Source organism: Chelonia mydas, chromosome 1 (assembly GCF_015237465.2).
Source record: "Chelonia mydas isolate rCheMyd1 chromosome 1, rCheMyd1.pri.v2, whole genome shotgun sequence".
Taxonomy (NCBI): Eukaryota; Metazoa; Chordata; order Testudines; family Cheloniidae; genus Chelonia; species Chelonia mydas.
Window position 1 is genome coordinate 91,101,309 of NC_057849.1, and position 17,943 is coordinate 91,119,251.

The following is a 17,943-nucleotide window of genomic DNA, read 5'->3' on the forward strand; positions in this document are numbered from 1 at the left end:
AATGCTGCTCTCTTCTTATTTACAATGTCACCAGAAAGTGAGAACAGGCATTTGCTTTTGTAGCCAGGATTGCAAGGTATTTGTGTGCCAGATATGCTACACATTCGTATGCCCCTTCATACTTCAGCCATCAGTCCAGAGGACATGCTCCCATGCTGATGATGCTCATTAAAAAAATAATGTGTTAATTAATTTTTTTGACTGAACTCCTTGTGGGGAATTGTATGTCCCCTGCTCTGTTTTACCCGCATTCTGCCATATATTTCTTGTTATAGCAGTCTCGGAGGATGACCCAGCACATGTTGTTCATTTTAAGAACACTTTCAGTGCAAATTTCACAAAATGCAAGAAGGTACCAAAGTAAGATTTCTAAATATAGCTACAGCACTCGACCCAAGGTTTAAGAATCTGAAGTGCCTTCTAAAATCTGAGAGGGACGAGGGTTCCTGCTCATTTCCTTGTTTCCTGTCTCAGGTTCTTGGTGATTTACCAGTTTGCTGCACCTGTGACATAAGCAGGGATAATAATCCAATGCATATTAATCCAATGGACCTATACATGCACAGATCAGGCAGTTAGAAATATGGTACACACAAACAGGTTCTGATAGTTGCTGGCAGGTGTGCAGATGGTCATGCATGCACAAAATTGGAATAATTTCTGGAGGGGAAAAAACTAGTCATAACTGTGACAATTTCATTTTTTTTATAAGAGCCAAAAGATGACCATTAAAGAAAATAATCCCTAAAAGTTTGGTATATCTCCATAGCATACACCAGTAGCAGGTTTTGTTGCAGATTATAATGTTTGCTTTTTGTATATCTGTGGAGAATCACCCTTTCTGAAGGTTAGGAGAAAGTTTGTACTCTTAACTGACGATCAGCTGGCAATTGTCCACCCCTTGAATGTATAAAAAAAGCCAAAATATACAGAGATGGAATGCAATGCTGACAGTAGCATCTGGTCCTTAATATCTCTTGTTCTTGGTTACTTTTGCTCTAAATATATTCTGATCTCGAGAAAACAGGCTTCCCTAATGATTTATGTCACAGTCTGGTCTCTACAAGAATAAAAGGGCTGCTTCCAAAATGAAATAGTAAGCAAGTTTCATGATTTACCATCACTTTTTATACCATAGCTTCCGACTTTTCTTTCTCGCCTCTGCCTTTCAGTTCATGTAAAATTCTCCTCCTCAGCAGTTCAAGGCTTCTTTGTTATCAAATTATCATTAGCTTTTTTATGTGCTTATAACTTTATCATGACATAATTTTCTACTGTCAGTTTACCTGCACTCATTTATGTAAAATTCTGTGAAACCACAGGAGTAGCAAAGACAAAGTTTAAATCAAGTCAAATGAAAACAAAATAAGTGTAAGATAAATTTAAACCCAGTTAGATGAGAAATTTTCAGTCCAGCAATGGCAGATTTGGGATTTTTTTTAAAATTATTTAATTAATTAATTCATTTATGTTTGCAAGAAAGCAGGAATTTGAACTGCACCAAAGAGAGTAACTGTATCCCAGATGTAGACTGGAACCTGAGGATAACTGGATACACAATGTAAGCAAAGCCTCAGGACTGGAGGGAAGAAGCAGTTTATACACTTGATGAGATAACCTACGTGTAACATGGGTATATCTCTGAAATATGCTACATGAGCCATTTGAAGATATGCAGAACAATGGGCAAGATCTTGCAAAGAACTTAGCATCTTTATCTTCACAGAGGACTATAAGAGCTGAGGGGTTTTCAGCCCCTTCTTGGAAGCATGCAGCACCATGCAGAATCCATCCATCCATTTTCAAAAAAGGACCTTAACCTTGAATTAGGTGACCTGGGACTCATACAGTATTTAAAGCATTTTTTTTTTAAGTAGCATGATTCAAGTTTCATGGAACCCTCTGTAGTACTCCATAGTTATGTTTACATTTAGATTTGCACTCAAAGCAGAAACAAAATCACTCTATTTTACACTTTAATGATTGAATTTACACTCCATATTTAAGACAATTGCTCTTCAAGGGACAATTGTGTTTTCCATAATTGTTTGTTAAAATATTTACTAACTTTTGCAGAGGAAATATTTTAAATGGTTTCTCTTTCCTCTTTCTTTTGCCTCCCTTAGCTAAAGAAAAACAATCAGCACACACTCCAAGCATCACACATAAATACATTCACTTTAGACCTCAGACATAAGGAGCTTTTCAAATTTTACACTCACATTCTCCTTCCTTGTCATACCCAATGTGAACTACATGGAGAAACAGAAAGAAATGTCCAGAAAGAAATGTCCAGAACTGCCAGCTATTTCCATTCTTCAATACTACCCTGCTGACTGTCTATCCCACCCCAGTCTCCTTTTCTTGAAAGCTTCTTATCCTATACACCTCATTGCGTTCCTTCATCATCTATGCTTTCCCCCAACTTCCCTGAAATGTGACACTTTTCAGCAGTAGTAGTGCCATTCTCATGTGCCTGCTAAGGTCCACAGGAGGTTCACCAGATGCAGAAAGCTGCCTCCCTAGCCAAGTTCCATTCCTCAGGCATTTCACCTAAAACTCTCTTCTTAACCCTGCTTCCTGTCATCATATCCTAGCATGTATTAGCAAGAGGAGGGCAGGGAGCGAGAAGATGAAGATGAAAGGGAAAAAATCACAGCACATTAAATCTGGTTCAATGTTGGTTAAAAACCGGTCAGGTGGCAATCCTGTTTTCAATGCACACACTTTTTCTTCACTCTCATGCCATTTTGCACTAAAATGTCAGTTTAGATTTGTTTGAAAATTGCAATATTGACTTATTTTACATTTTTGTTAACCTAAGAAAAATGTACATTCAGGCATACAATCTGATCACGGGTAAATTAAGATACATTCCTGATAGAGCTACATGGAGTGGTAAAAACTGCACTGTGTTTTAAAAAAAGTATGAGGTCAGGTTGCATGTTAGAGGGTGACTGTAAGGAATTGCATGCATGTGTTTCATCATATGTTAGAACTGAAAGGAAAGATGGTTTGAAGTAGACCTGGGGGAGTCTCTGAATGTGTCTGTGTTCTCAGATGCTTGATAAATAAAACATGAGCTGAGATCAGTGAGGATGATTTAGCCAGTGAGTTCCATAATGTTAGTGATTGCTTTAATAGGACATAATTTGAACCACTTTAATATTTAGCCAACAAAGATGGCTTTGTTATGTATGTTCGGGTAGGAATTATCACTGTGTGAGGGCATGTCGACACTGCAGTCCTAGGTGCGACTTCAGTACTGGCAGACATACCTGAGCTAGCTTTGATCTATCTAGCTCAAATAATAATAGCAATGAAGCCAGAGCAACTTGGGCGGTAGCACAGGCTGTACAAGCCCCACCCTGTATATGCACTCAAACAGCCAGCATATGCTGCCACGGATTTACTGTTGCTGTTATTTGAGCCAGAGAGATCGCAGCTAGCTCAGGAATGTCTACATGTGTAGAGTCACACCTCTGATTTCAATGTAGGTGTACCTTCAGTTAGTAGCCAATGAAGAATATTGAAATAAACAAAATACAGTATTATAGTTGATTATTAACTTTAAGATCCATGCAGGCACCTAACTGTTTGTGCATAAGTTTGAATATTGTTGTGGTGTTCATTTCCAAAACTATAAACCGCTACCTCTTAATCAATTTGTTCCCTGACAAAGATTTCTGGTCCCTGTTGGCTTTATTTTTGACAAGTCAGCTCCAGAGGGTGAACACACTTTAGCCAATACATTACACAGTCTGATGTTTATTAAGATTTTATGGGTCATCAGAGCAGAAAATCTGTTCTTTAGCTTGAATCTCAATAATAATAAATATGAATAGTAATGATGAGTAAAGTGGTGTTAGTCTCCATGCCTCTTTTACAGAAGGTACTGTGACCTTTCTTCTAATATATCAGTTGGGTCTAGTTATTTTACCCCCGAGTCTTGTTTCATTAGTTTTTAATCTCATATTTCATTGATCGTCTGAATTTTGTTATTAAATATCACTTTTTCCTCTCAGAGATGTAGACAGATAATGGCCTCTGTTACTCCAGTTAAATGCTGACAAGTTGATCAATGCTTTTGTTATGCCTCAATTTGATTTCTGGGCAGAAAATCTTGACTAGTTGACAGGTTTAATAGAATACCCCCTCCCAACTCTTGGGTTTCAAAATGTTGCACCGTTACTTCTGGGTAAAATCTCAGCTTTTCTTCAGCATCTCAGCACCAGGCTATATCACCAAAGGGTCACTACTATAATCTCCTTCTGTCTGTGATGAGTGATTTTTTTTTTATTTCAGAGCAGAATAAACTCCTCTCCCTCTACCGGTCTGATACAAAAATGCATTTTTGAACGATTATATTTAACTTGTGTTTATAACAGCAGGGGTGGAGTGGGATTCCCCCAAAACTGCAACAACTTTTATTCCCACTTCCTATCTTTTTCTGACTGGTGATTGTTGAAGATGTAAGGAAGACTGTTTTTGCTGGTTGGGAGTTCAAAATATTTTTATGCAAAGAGCAATTTAGAAAACAGAATTCTGTCCTGTTACAGTACATCAAGACTTCCTAATGGGAATAAGTTAATACAAATTACTTGAGTACTGCTCCCATTCTCCTGTCAAATGCTCAGAGTAACACACACCTCTGAGTGTAACAATGAACATAATTCACTGTAGCCAAGAAAATCAAAAAGGCAGCTTTCAGGGAGCTGCCCTTAACGCCAAGCAAAATGAAAGGACAGCCTTAGCTTTGGAGCTTTTAAGGTTGGTAGGTAAAACTCCCGGTTAGGGAGGATATTGCTTCTTAAAATATTATTGTGCAGATTTAATGCCATTTGTTTGTTTCTGGCTTATCTGAGTAGGATACTGATTCTGGCTGACTGGCTCAGTTTCCCCATGACATTGCAAGTCAGCGTGCCTGGAAAGGTACCATTGAAAGACTTGATTTCATTCATTCGAGCCATAAGGTATAGGCTGTTTTGCGGCAACTTGGAGTATCCCAGCCAGTAATGCAATGCTCAGCAAAGGTGACAGCAAATGCTGTTGCCTCTCATCTTCTTTCTAACAGCAAGACGCCGACAGACAAGATTACACACCAGGGGGTCCAGCGGAAACTCCACAGAAACCTTCAACAATGCCCGTCGGAATCCCCACTCTCTTCCCCATAGTATGTCGAGGAGATCAATGTTGCACTGATGGAAACCAAAAGCTGGAAAGCTGCAGGGGTTGATGGCATTCCTCTAGAGAGTCTCAAGAATCTGGGGAGATGGGGATGGGAATGGCTGGCAGCGCTTTTTACTGCCATGCATAGAACGAGAGAAGTGCCAGCAAGCTGGCGACAGGCAACAGTGATTGCCCTTCTGAAGCCTAAGAAACCCAGAGGATGCAGGCAGCTACCGCCCCATGTTTCTCCTCTCAACCACCAGCAAGCTCATGGAATGGGTGCTACTCCACCGTCTGTCTGATATTATTGAAGACACCCTCCCAGTGGAGCAGGCAGGATTTTGCCCGAAGAGGAACTTTTGTGACCAAGTAGCTTCACTTACCAGCCACACTGAGACAAGATTCCAATGTAAGTTGAAGACAGAAAAAACCCTTGTTGATCTGTCCTTGACATACAATACTTTCTGGAGACAGGGCTTCCTCCTCAAGGTCTCCCACATCATTCACTGCCAGCAAATGATCTGCCTCTTGGTGGCAATGTCTGGGGACCGCTGGTTGAAGGTACACCTTAATGGCCAGATAAGTAGACCAAGAACACATAACTTGGGCATACCTCAGGGCTCTGTCCTGGCCCCAGTACTTTTTAATCCATATACCGTGGATATACCAGCAATGGAGTCAAGGAAATTCATGTATGAGGATGATATTGCCCTAGCTGTTCATCATACAAGCCTCCATATCATTGGCTACACCCTAACCTGAGATCTTAGCACAATGGCTGATTATTTCCAATGCTGGAAACTTAGGCCTAATCCAAAAAAAACCCATGGTAACTGCTTTCCTCCTGAACAATAAAATGGCTAATTCCAAATAATGTGCAGTTCTGCGGTGAGATCACCAGCCACTAAGCTAATCCAAAGTATCTTGGCGTTACACTGGACCAGAGTTTGATCTTTCAACAAAACCTTGAGAACACCCATGATAAGGTCAGGTCTTATGTCCTGCTTATCAGAAAATTGTCCAGAACATCATGGGACTTCAGCCCACAGACCTTACAAACCGCAGCAATTGCCTTGGTATATTCTGCAGCTGAATATTGTGCACCAGAGGGGTCTCATAGCAGTCACACTAAACTCCTTGACACTCAATTCAATAATGCTATGCGCATAGTGTCAGGGACACTCAAATCTACTCCAGTTGACTAGCTCCCAGTCCTATCGCACATCCAGCCTCCACAGATTAAAAGAACTGCTCAGACATCTAGCTTTCTTAATCATATCAATGCAAATACGAGGATCCCAGTGCACCATGACCTGCAGAACCCGCCGAAGACAAGATTAAAATCCTGCAACCCTCTATAGAACGGTATTAAGATCCTTACACCCAGCTTTGATGCTGAGGCTCACTGGAGAGTCACATGGAGCACTTAAAACCACTCAAAACAAACAGCTCGTCATTGATCCTGAGAGGATTCACCAGGTTTTGATTTATGTTGGAAAGACTGGTGCAGATTGATTTGCATCAGGACATCTCTGTGTCTGTTGCAGGGACAGTTTATCTGTTTGACCATGTGCTTGATTGTTTGAAAAGTGTGAATTGGGAGTGCTTTGTTCCAGGTGAGCCTGGAGTGGGCCTGACTGTTATAAAAAGCCAGTCAGCTGAGCAGCGAACAGCAGAGAGGCTAACCGAGGGAGTTTGCCTGGGGACAGCCCACTGAGGCTTTCATCTTGCAGGCTTCTCTGAGTAGTTACTACAGCTCCTGAGGAAGCTCTTAGAAGGAAGGTAATATGGATGGTGAGTGTTCAGCTGTTGTTACCTGCAGAGGATGTGCCATGTTTGTCTCTCTCCCACAGGACAGAAGCGACTTTGTCTGTACAAAGTGCAAGCTGGTCTCCATATTGGAAGAGAAGGTTCAAGGTCTGGAGAAACAAGTATCGAACCTGCGTTGCATAAGAGAAACTGAAGATTTCCTGGACAGACATCAAGATATGCTTCTACTGACACAACATTCTGAAGATTCAGAGCAGGCTGCCCAGTGGGGACAGAAGGACAGGGAAGAAATTTGGCAGCATGTTACCTCCAGAAGAAGAAAGGGGAGCCTCCATGTACCATCAATGCAGATACAGGTAAGCAACTGTTTTCATGTTCTCTCCACAGGTACTAATACGGAGAGTGGACTAGATGATACATCTGAGGGAAGGGAACAGAAGGAAACTCTGCCGATTGGAAGGGATGGGGGTTCCACGACCACCGCTCCCAAGAGAAGGATGCGGGTGGTGGTCGGGGACTCCCTCCTCAGGCGAACTGAGTCATCTGTCTGCCACCCCGACCAGGAAAACCAAGAAGTCTGCTCCTTGCCAGGAGCTAGGATTCACGATGTGATGGAGAGACTGCCAAGACTCATCAAGCCCTCGGATCGCTACCCCTTCCTACTTCTCCATGTGGGCACCAATGATACTGCCAAGAATGACCTTGAGCAGATCACTGCAGACAACGTGGCTCTGGGAAGAAGGATAAAGGAGTTGAGGTGCAAGTGGTGTTCTCATCCATGCTCCCTGTGGAAGGAAAAGGCCCAGGTAAAGACTGTCAAATCGTGGAAGTCAATGGCTACTCAGGTGGTGTAGGAGAGAAGACTTTGGATTCTTTGACCACAGGATGGTGTTCCAAGAAGGAGGAGTGCTAGGAAGAGATGGGCTCCACCTAACGAAGAGAGGGAAGAGCATCTTCGCAAGCAGGCTGGGTAACCTAGTGAGGAGGGCTTTAAACTAGGTTCACGGGGGGAAGGAGACCAAAGCCCTAAGGTAAGTGAGGAAGTGGGATACTGGGAGGAAGCACAAGCAGGAGACTGCTAAAGTGGAGGGCTCCTGCCTCATACTGAGAGAGCGCGATGATCAGCGAGTTATCTTAAGTGCCTACACACAAATGCAAGAAGCCTGGAAAACAAGTAGGGAGAACTGGAAGTCCTGGCACAGTCAAGGAATTATGATGTGACTGGAATAACAGAGACTTGGTGGGATAACTCACATGACTGGAGTACTGTCATGGATGCACATAAACAGTTTAGGAAGGACATGCAGGGCAGAAAAGGTGGGGGAGTTGCATTGTATGTAAGAGAGCAGTATGACTGCTCAGAGCTTTGGTATGAAACTGCATAAAAAACCTGAGAGTCTCTGGATTAAGGTTTAGAAGTGTGAGCAATAAGGGTGATGTAATGGTAGGAGTCTGCTATAGACCACCAGACCAGGGGGATGAGATGGACGAGGCGTTCTTCCGGCAACTAATGGAAGTTACTAGATCGCAGGCCCTGGTTCTCATTGGAGACTTCAATCACCCTGATATCTGCTGAGAGAGCAATACAGTGGTACACAGACAATCCAAGAAGTTTTTGGAAAGTGTAGGGGACAATTTCCTGGTGCAAGTGCTGGAGGAACCAACTCGGGGCAGAGCTCTTCTTGACCTGCTGCTCACAAACCGGGAAAAATTAGTAGGGGAAGCTAAAGTGGATGGGAACCTGGGAGGCAGTGACTATGAGATGGTCACGTTCAGGATCCTGACAAAAGGAAGAAAGGAGAGCAGCAGAATATGGAACCTGGACTTCAGAAAAGCAGACGTTGACTCCCTCAGGGAACTGATGGGCAGGATCCCCTGGGAGAATAACATGAGGGGGAAAGGAGTCCAGGAGAGCTGGCTGTATTTTAAAGAATCCTTATTGAGGTTACAGGGACAAACCATCCCGATGTGTGGAAAGAATAGTAAATATGGCAGGCGACTAGCTTGGCTTAACAGTGAAATCCTTCCTGATCTTAAACACAAAAAAAGAAGCTTACAAGAAGTGGAAGACTGGACAAATGACCAGGGAGGAGTATAAAAATATTGCTCAGGCATGCAGGAGTGAAATCAGGAAGGCCAAATCACACCTGGAGTTGCAGCTAGCAAGAGATGTTAAGAGTAACAAGAAGGGTTTCTTCAGGTATGTTAGCAACAAGAAGAAAGTCAAGGAAAGCTTGGGCCCCTTAAAAGAATGAGGGAGGCAACATAGTGACAGAAGATGTGGAAAAAACTAATGTACTCAGTGCTTTTTTTGCCTCTGTCTTCACGAACAAAGTCAGGTCCCAGACTACTGCACTGGGCAGCACACCATGGGGAGGAAGTGACCAGCACTCTGTGGAGAAAGAAGTGGTTTGGGACTATTTAGAAAAGCTGGTTGAGCACAAGTCCATGGGGTCAGATGCAATACATCCCAGGGTGCCAAAGGAGTTGGTGGATGTGATTGCAGAACCATTGGCCATTATCTTTGAAAACTCATGGTGATCGGGGTAGGTCCCGGATGACTTGAAAAAGGCTAATGTAGTGACCATCTTTAAAAAAGGGAAGAAGGAGGATCTGGGGAACTACAGGTTAGTCAACCTCACCTCAGTCCCTGGAAAAATCATGGAGCAGGTCCTCAAGGAATCAATTCTGAAGCACTTAGAGGAGAGGAAAGTGATCAGGACCAGTCAGCATGGATTCACTAAGGGCAAGTCATGCCTGACTAATCTAATTGCCTTCTATGATGGGATAACTGGCTCTGTGGATGAGGGGAAAGCAGTGGACATGTTATTCCTTGACTTTAGCAAAGCTTTTGATACGGTATCCCACAGTATTCTTGCCAGCAAGTTAAAGAAGTAGGGGCTGGATGAATGGACTATAAGGTGGATAGAAAGCTGGCTAGATCATTGGGCTCAATAGGTAGTGATCAATGGCTCCATGTCTAGTTGGCAGCAGGTATGAAGCGGAGTACTCCAAGGGTCGGTCCTGGGGCCGGTTTTGTTCAATATCTTCATAAATGATCTGGAGGATGGTGTGGATTGCACCCTCAGCAAGTTTGCAGATGACACTAAACTGGGAGGAGAGGTAGATACACTGGAGGGTAGGGATAGGATAGAGAGGGACCTAGACAAATTAGAGGATTGGGCCAAAAGAAATCTGATGAGGTTCAACAAGGACAAGTGCAGAGTCCTGCACTTAGGACGGAAGAATCCCATTACTGCTACAGACTAGCGACCGAATGGCTAGGCAGCAGTTCTGCAGAAAAGATCCTAGGGGTTATAGTGGACGAGAAGCTGTATATGAGTCAACAGTGTGCCATTCTTGCCAAGAAGGCTAATGGCATTTTGGGCTGAATAAGTAGGGGCATTGCCAGCAGATCGAGGGACATGATCATTTCCTTCTATTCGACACTGGTGAGGCCTCATCTGGAGAACTGTGTCCAGTTTTGGGCCCCACACTACAAGAAGGATGTGGAAAAATTGGAAAGCATCCAGCAGAGGGCAACAAAAATGATCACGGGGCTGGGGCACATGATTTATGAGGAGAGGCTGAGGGAACTGGGATTGTTTAGTCTGAGGAAGGGAAGAATGAGGGGGGGATTTGATAGCTGCTTTCAACTACCTGAAAGGGGGTTCCAAAGAGGATGGATCTAGACTGTTCTCAGTGGTAGCTGATGACAGAACAAGGAGTAGTGGTCTCAAGTTGCAGTGGGGGAGGTTTAGTTTGGATATTAGGAAAAATTTTTCCATTAGGAAGATGGTGAAGCACTGGAATGGGCTACATAGGGAGGTGGTGGAATCTCCTTCCTTAGAAGTTTTCAAGGTCAGGCTTGACAAAGCCCTGGCTGGGATGATTTAGTTGGAGATTGGTCCTGCTTTGAGCAGGGGGTTGGACTAGATGACCTCCTGAGGTCTCTTCCAACCTTGATATTCTATGATTCTATGATTCTATAATCTCATGGGAGATGTGGACAAACCCTCTTTAAATGGAAAATAAGGCAAACACCTGTGTGCAACTGTTATCACCAGGTACAAATGATAGAGCACATCATATATGAATGTCCCCTTCATTCTTTTGCCGGGAGCCTGAAGGGCATTTACCAGCTCACTGCTGCGGCAATGTGCTGGCTATCAAACTTAGATATAAATTTGTAGTTGTTGCTACCTACCCAAGCCATATGAAAGAAGAAGATTGCAAGTCACCTTGTGCTGCCAGGTTTCTCAACAGTGGACCTTATTGCCAGCAGAGACCACAGCTTCATTTAGCATTTGTTTCTGTTTCACACCAAACTAAAGAGACATGTTATGGTTCATGATTATGAAATGCCTTTGTATGTTAATGCAAATACTGCTCTATAAAGGAGAATATTGGCACTGTGGTTTATGAACCAAGCCTCAATGTACTTAGTGTAGGTAGGTGCACAGAGCATTTTAAAAGTAGCCCTTTTAAATCACTCCTAAGGCAAAACCCATTGCATTGTCACATCATTGGTCTAGCACAGTGGTCTGCAGAATGCTGGCAGGTCATTTGAGGGGGAAGAGTTGCTGGTAGAAGCAGCTGTTATCTGAAGAACGAGCTTAGATGCATCCACGAAAAGCTAGATAGCTGCCAGAAGAAGAGGAGCCAAGCAGCTGCTCAGGAAAGAAAAGATGCGAAGTATGCATCTGGGGCATGTCTATGTATGTTTAGCACTATGCATGTGGAGAGACATGGCAGAGAAGAGTATCTTTGGAAGCCTGCGTCCATAACGTGTGTGAGGAGTGGGACACAAAACAGTGCATTTTACAGGCCTATTGCCACAAAGTGTGTGAGAGCCTGGAACAGAGACCAATGGATTGCTTATATCATGCTGTGATGTGTGGGATAGGAGGAACAAAGTAGAGAGTAATGGGTTCCCCACAAGCCTGATGCTGTGCAGCAGTTGGCAGGAGGAAAATGGAGCCGGAACGGATACAGAAAGGACAGTGGAGGAGGGAAGAGGAAGACATGTCAGAGGGCAGACAAATAAAGGAGAGACTATTGTATTAATAATTTGAAAGACGAATATGAATGTAATAATAAATGTATAGGCCTGGAGGGTTCAAGGAGGCTGTAAGACACCTTTTCCTGAGTCTTATGCTGTACTGCTCAGCTGAACCAGAGGACCTGGCCCTCTCTCTTCACTTTTTCTTTTTAATTAAGTGGTTGAGCTAGTAATACAATATCTTAGAAAGCTTTCTATAATGAGTTTTCTATGTAAACTACTTTGTTTTATGTTTCTTCCAGTGTATTTTGAGCTTTGTATATACTGTGAAATAAATGCTAAACTATAATATAATAGTTGGCAGCATGATATTTAATAGTATTCTCTCAAGGGCATGTTACTATACTGTTCTGTCCCTTATGGATGGCTCTGTTTTTTCCTCATTAGCTAGGACAAACAGAAGAGTGTTTGGATCACAGCTCCAGTGCCCAGAGGACTATTTTGTATAGCACAAGAGAAGTTCCCAGTGGCATGCGTTAGGCATCCATTGAAAGCTTTAAGCTGCATTGTAAAGGAAAACACCAAGGACCTCATCCATTTCCTGAAAAAGTCAATGGGAATCTTACCAGGGACTTCAGTGGAGCTAGATCAGGCCCTAGTGATCATGGGATTGAAGTATTTGGGAGGAAGGCCTACGAGTCCCTAAAAAAAAAAAATTAATACCGTTTTGTGGTTTTCATGATCAATTCCATCAGGGCTTGTGTATTTCCCACTAGTTTGCTAAGTTTCATAGATTCATAGATACTAAGGTCAGAAGGGACCATTATGATCATCTAGTCTGACCTCTTGCACAACACAGGCCACAGAATTTCACCCACCCACTCCTGCGAAAAACCTCTCACCTATGTCTGAGCTATTGAAGTCCTCAAATCGTAGTTTAAAGACTTCAATTAGCAGAGAATCCTCCAGCAAGTGACCCGTGCCCCATGCTACAGAGGAAGGTGAAAAACCTCCAGGGCCTCTTCCAATCTGCCCTGGAGGAAAATTCCTTGCCAACCCCAAATATGGCGATCAGCTAAACCCTGAGCATATGGGCAAGATTCACCAGCCAGATACTACAGAAAATTCTTTCCTGGGTAACTCAGATCCCACCCCATCTAACATCCCATCAGGCCTATTTACCATGAATATTTAATTACCAAAATCAAGTTATCCCATCATACCATCTCCTCCATAAACTTATCGAGGATAATCTTAAAGCCAGATAGATCTTTTGCCCCCACTGCTTCCCTTGGAAGGCTATTCCAGAACTTCACTCCTCCGATGGTTAGAAACCTTTGTCTAATTTCAAGTCTAAACTTCCTGGTGGTTAGTTTATATCCATTTGTTCTTGTGTCCACATTGGTACTGAGCTTAAATAATTCCTTTCCCTCTCCGGTATTTATCCCTCTGATATATTTATAGAGAGCAATCATATCTTCCCTCAACCTTCTCTTGGTTAGGCTAAACAAGCCAAGCTACTTAAATCCCCTTTCATAAGACAAGTTTTCCATTCCTCGGATCATCCTAGTAGCCCTTCTCTGTACCTGTTCCAGTTTGAATTCATCCTTCTTAAACATGGGAGGCCAGAACCGCACACAGTATTCCAGGTGAGGTCTCACCAGTGCCTTGTATAACGGTACTAAAACCTGCTTATCCCTACTGGAAATACCTCTCCTGATGCATCCCAAGACCACATTAGCTTTTTTCACAGCCATATCACATTGGCGGCTCATAGTCATCCTATGATCAACCAATACTCCAAGGTCCTTCTCCTCCTCTGTTACTTCTATTTGATGCGTCCCCAGCTTATAACTAAAATTCTTGTTACTAATCCCTAAATGCATGACCTTACACTTCTCACTATTAAATTTCATCCTATTACTATTACTCCAGTTTACAAGGTCATCCAGATCCTCCTGTATGATATCCCTGTCCTTCTCTAAATTGGCAATACCTCCCAGCCTTGTATCATCCGCAAACTTTATTAGCACACTCCCACTTTTTGTGACGAGGTCAGTAATAAAAAGATTAAATAAGATTGGTCCCAAAACCGATCCCTGAGGAACTCCACTGGTAACCTCCCTCCAGCCTGACAGTTCACCTTTCAGTAGGACCCGTTGTAGTCTCCCCTTTAACCAATTCCTTATCCACCTTTCAATTTTCATATTAATCCCCATCTTTTCCAATTTAACTAATCATTCCCCATGTGGCATGGTATCAAACGCCTTACTGAAATTTAGGTAAATTAGATCCACTGCATTTCCTTTGTCTAAAAAAATCGGTTACTTCCTCAAAGAAGGAGATCAGGTTTGGCACGATCTACCTTTTGTAAAACCATGTTGTATTTTGTCCCATTTACCATTGATTTCAATGTCCTTAACTACTTTCTCCTTCAAATTTTTTTCCAAACCCTTGCATACTACAGATGTCAAACTAACAGGCCTACAGTTACCCGGATCACCTTTTTTCCCCTTTCTTAAAAATAGGAACTGTGTTAGCAATTCTCCAATCATACGGTACAACCCATGAGTTTACAGGTTCATTAAAAAATCTTGCTAATGGACTTGCAATTTCGGGTGCCAATTCCTTTAATATTCTTGGATGAAGATTATTTGGGTCCCCCGATTTAGTCCCACTAAGCTGTTTGAGTTTCGCTTCTACCTCAGATGTGGTAATATCTACCTCCATATCCTCATTCCCATTTGTCATGCTACCATTATCCTTAAGATCCTCTTTAGCCTTATTAAAGACTGAGGCAAAGTATTTGTTTAGATATTGGGCCATGCCTAGATTATCCTTGACTTCCACTCCATCCTCAGTGGTTAGTGGTCCCACTTCTTCTTTCTTTGTTTTCTTCTTTTTTATATGGCTATAGAACCTTTTACTATTGCTTTTAATTCCCTTTGCAAGGTCCAACTCTACTTGACTTTTAGTCTGTCTCACTTTATCCCTACATGTTCTGACCTTAATAAGGTAGCTTTCCTTGCTGATCCCTCCCATCTTCCACTCCCTGTATGCTTTCTGCTTTTTCTTAATCACCTCTCTGAGATGCTTGCTCATCCAACTTGGTCTACAACTCCTGCCTATGAATTTTTTCCCCTTTCTTGGGATGCAGGCTTCCGATAGCTTCTGCAGCTTTGATTTAAAATAATCCCAGGCCTCCTCTACCTTTAGATCCATAAGTTCTTCAGTCCAATCCACTTCCCTAACTAATTTCCTTAATTTTTGAAAGTCAGCCCTTTTGAAATCAAAACCCCTAGTTGCAGATTTATTTTTGTTAATCCTTCCGTTCAGTTTGAACTGAATTAGCTCATGACCACTTGAACCAAGATTATCCCCTACAACCATTTCTTCTACGAGGTCCTCACTACTCACCAAAACCAAATCTAAAATGGCATCCCCTCTAGTCGGTTCAGCAAATACTTGATGAAGGAATCCATCAGCTATCGCATCTAGGAAAATCTGAGCCCTATTATTATTACTAGCACTCATCCTCCAGTCTATATCTGGGAAGTTAAAGTCTCCCACGATCACACAGTTTCCATTAGTATTTACTTCATTAAAAACATTAAAGAGGGCTCTATCCATATCCAGATTAGATCCAGGCGGTCTATAGCACACCCCAAGCACTATCCCAGGGAAGGCTCTAATAGTTTTCTTCCCCAATGTAATTTTTGCCCAGACGGACTCTGTCTTATCCATTCCATCGCTTCTTATTTCTTTACATTCTACTTCATCATTGATATACAATGCTACTCCACCACCTTTACCTTTATTTCGGTCTTTCCTAAACAGCACATATGCTTCAATACCTGTACTCCAGTCATGATTACTATTCCACCATGTTTCTGTTATCCCTAGAATATATGGTTTCACTTCCTGCACCAGTAGCTCTAGTTCCTCCATTTTGTTACCTAGGCTCCTCGCATTGGTGTACAAACATCTTAATTTTTGCTGTTTGGCCTCACTCACATTCTGTACCCTATTAGGCACGGTCATTCTACAGCCAGTATAACCTGTTAAACTGGTATCCACACTGCCCTTCCTCCTTATACACATTCTCCTACCCACGGCTGTATCCTTTCTTACTTCGTTTTCTTCCCTCTCAATGCTAAAATCCAGCATGGAGATTACCTGGACATCTCCCAGCCATCTCCCCCAAATTCCTAGTTTAAGGCTCTTTTAACCAGTTGTGTCAGCCTCCATCCTAGAAGTCCATTTCCTTCCCTACTCAGATGAAGTCCATCCCGAGAGAACTATCCTCTGTCCATGAATGCCTCCCAGTGGCCATACATCCCAAAGCCCTCCTTATAGCACCACTGCCTAAGCCATCTGTTGATAGTCATAATCTTGTCACACCTTTGTTGCCCTTCTCTAGGAACAGGCAGAATCCCACTGAAGATTACCTGAGCCTCAATTTCCTTAAGCGTCTTCCCCAGCCTAGCATAGTCTCCCTTAATACTTTCCAGCAGGAATCTAGCCGTATAATTTGTTCCCACATGAAGGATAATTAGGGGATTCTTTCCTGCTCCCTTTAGGATCCCTTTCAACCTCAGGTCTACATCCCGTATCTTAGCACCTGGAAGACAGCATACCCTTCTATTCTCTGGATCAGCTCTGGTTAGAGGCCTGTCTATTCTTCTCAGTAAAGAGTCCCTGATCACATAGACCTGCCTTTTCCTGGTGACGGTGCTATTCTCCAGTCTATCATCCCCCGTTCCCTCTGGCTGCAAGTTCTTTCCATTCCTATTCTCCCTTGTAATCCTCTTCAACCCATCCTGTGTCCTCCTGGGGCTCATATTTGGTGTAGTCTCCATTGACTCTTCCCCTTTTCCTATAGGACTAGCCGCTCTTCTCCTCTTCCTTGCCCTTGCACCTTCAGTGATTACCTGCTCAGCCTCTTCTTCAGTTTCCAACTCTGCAAACCTATTCTTTAGCTCTATTTCTCCTTCACTAGCCCGTCTTTTCCTCTGCCTGGTTCTTTTAGTCACATGCTTCCACTGACTACTTTCCTCACCCAGTCTCCCCTCAGAATTCCCTAGTCCTGGTTCCATCTGCAAGTCTGAGCTTTTCCCTTCAGATACCTCATGTCTTTGCTCCATAATCTGCTCGAACCCCTTCCTAAACTCAACCAGACTTTCCACCTGCATCTCCAAACCTCGGATCTTTTCCTCCATCAGCTCTATCAGACGGCATTTCATACAGACAAAACACTTACCAGGTGCCCCCTCCAGGATCATGTTCATGCCACTGCTTCCACATCCAGTCATCTTCATTGTGTCTTCCACGACATGAGTCGCTCCCACTGCTGCCTCTGTATCTGTCATAGGATTTAGGTGGGAAGGCTGTTAATCTGGGAAGCACAAACCACACCAAAACACCACCACCCACAGCAAAAACAAACCCCAAACAAGCACCACAATACAAACTCCCCTCTTTACAGCTCTGTTTGCTGGCTCCTGTGCCACTACAGCTGTCTGTGCCGCTGCCTGACTGGCTGGCTACCTTTTAGGACCCCTAGTAGAGAAGCCCCGCCCCCTAATCAGGGCTCAGCTTCTCTCCCAGCACAAAGCCCCTACAAGCCTCTACACATACAAATACAAAACCAAATATAAATACCTTCTCCTCCAACAGAGCCCCAATCAAACTCCCCTGTTGACAGCTCTGTTTGCTGGCTCCTGTGCCGCTGCAGCAGTTCAAGGCCTTCTCGTAAAATTTAGCAGCGGTATTTAACTTTACTAATGGAAACTGCCTCCAGTTAATTGGAAAACCTTGCAAAATTGAACTGAAAAGGAGTTATTCTTTGTTGTTCTCTGAAACTGATTGAATTCTAAAAAACTTATTTGTCTTAAGTGGAAAACTTTTTCTCTTGCTTTGGTTAATTATTAAGGCCCAATCCTTAATAATTACTTACACACATGGTTATGTTTATGCATGTAAGGTGTTCCACTGACTTAAAT

At 42.9% G+C, this 17,943-nt stretch overlaps 1 long non-coding RNA gene across 1 annotated transcript; it reads right to left on the minus strand.

The window, feature by feature from the left end:
- Positions 1 to 246: 246 nt before the first annotated feature.
- On the minus strand, positions 247 to 17,242 carry LOC122462075. Its single transcript, XR_006284418.1, has 3 exons — positions 17,202 to 17,242; positions 12,568 to 12,643; positions 247 to 503 (listed from the first exon to the last, which is right to left on the minus strand). It is a non-coding gene; the product is annotated as an uncharacterized LOC122462075 (long non-coding RNA).
- Between the last annotated feature and the right edge of the window lie 701 nt (positions 17,243 to 17,943).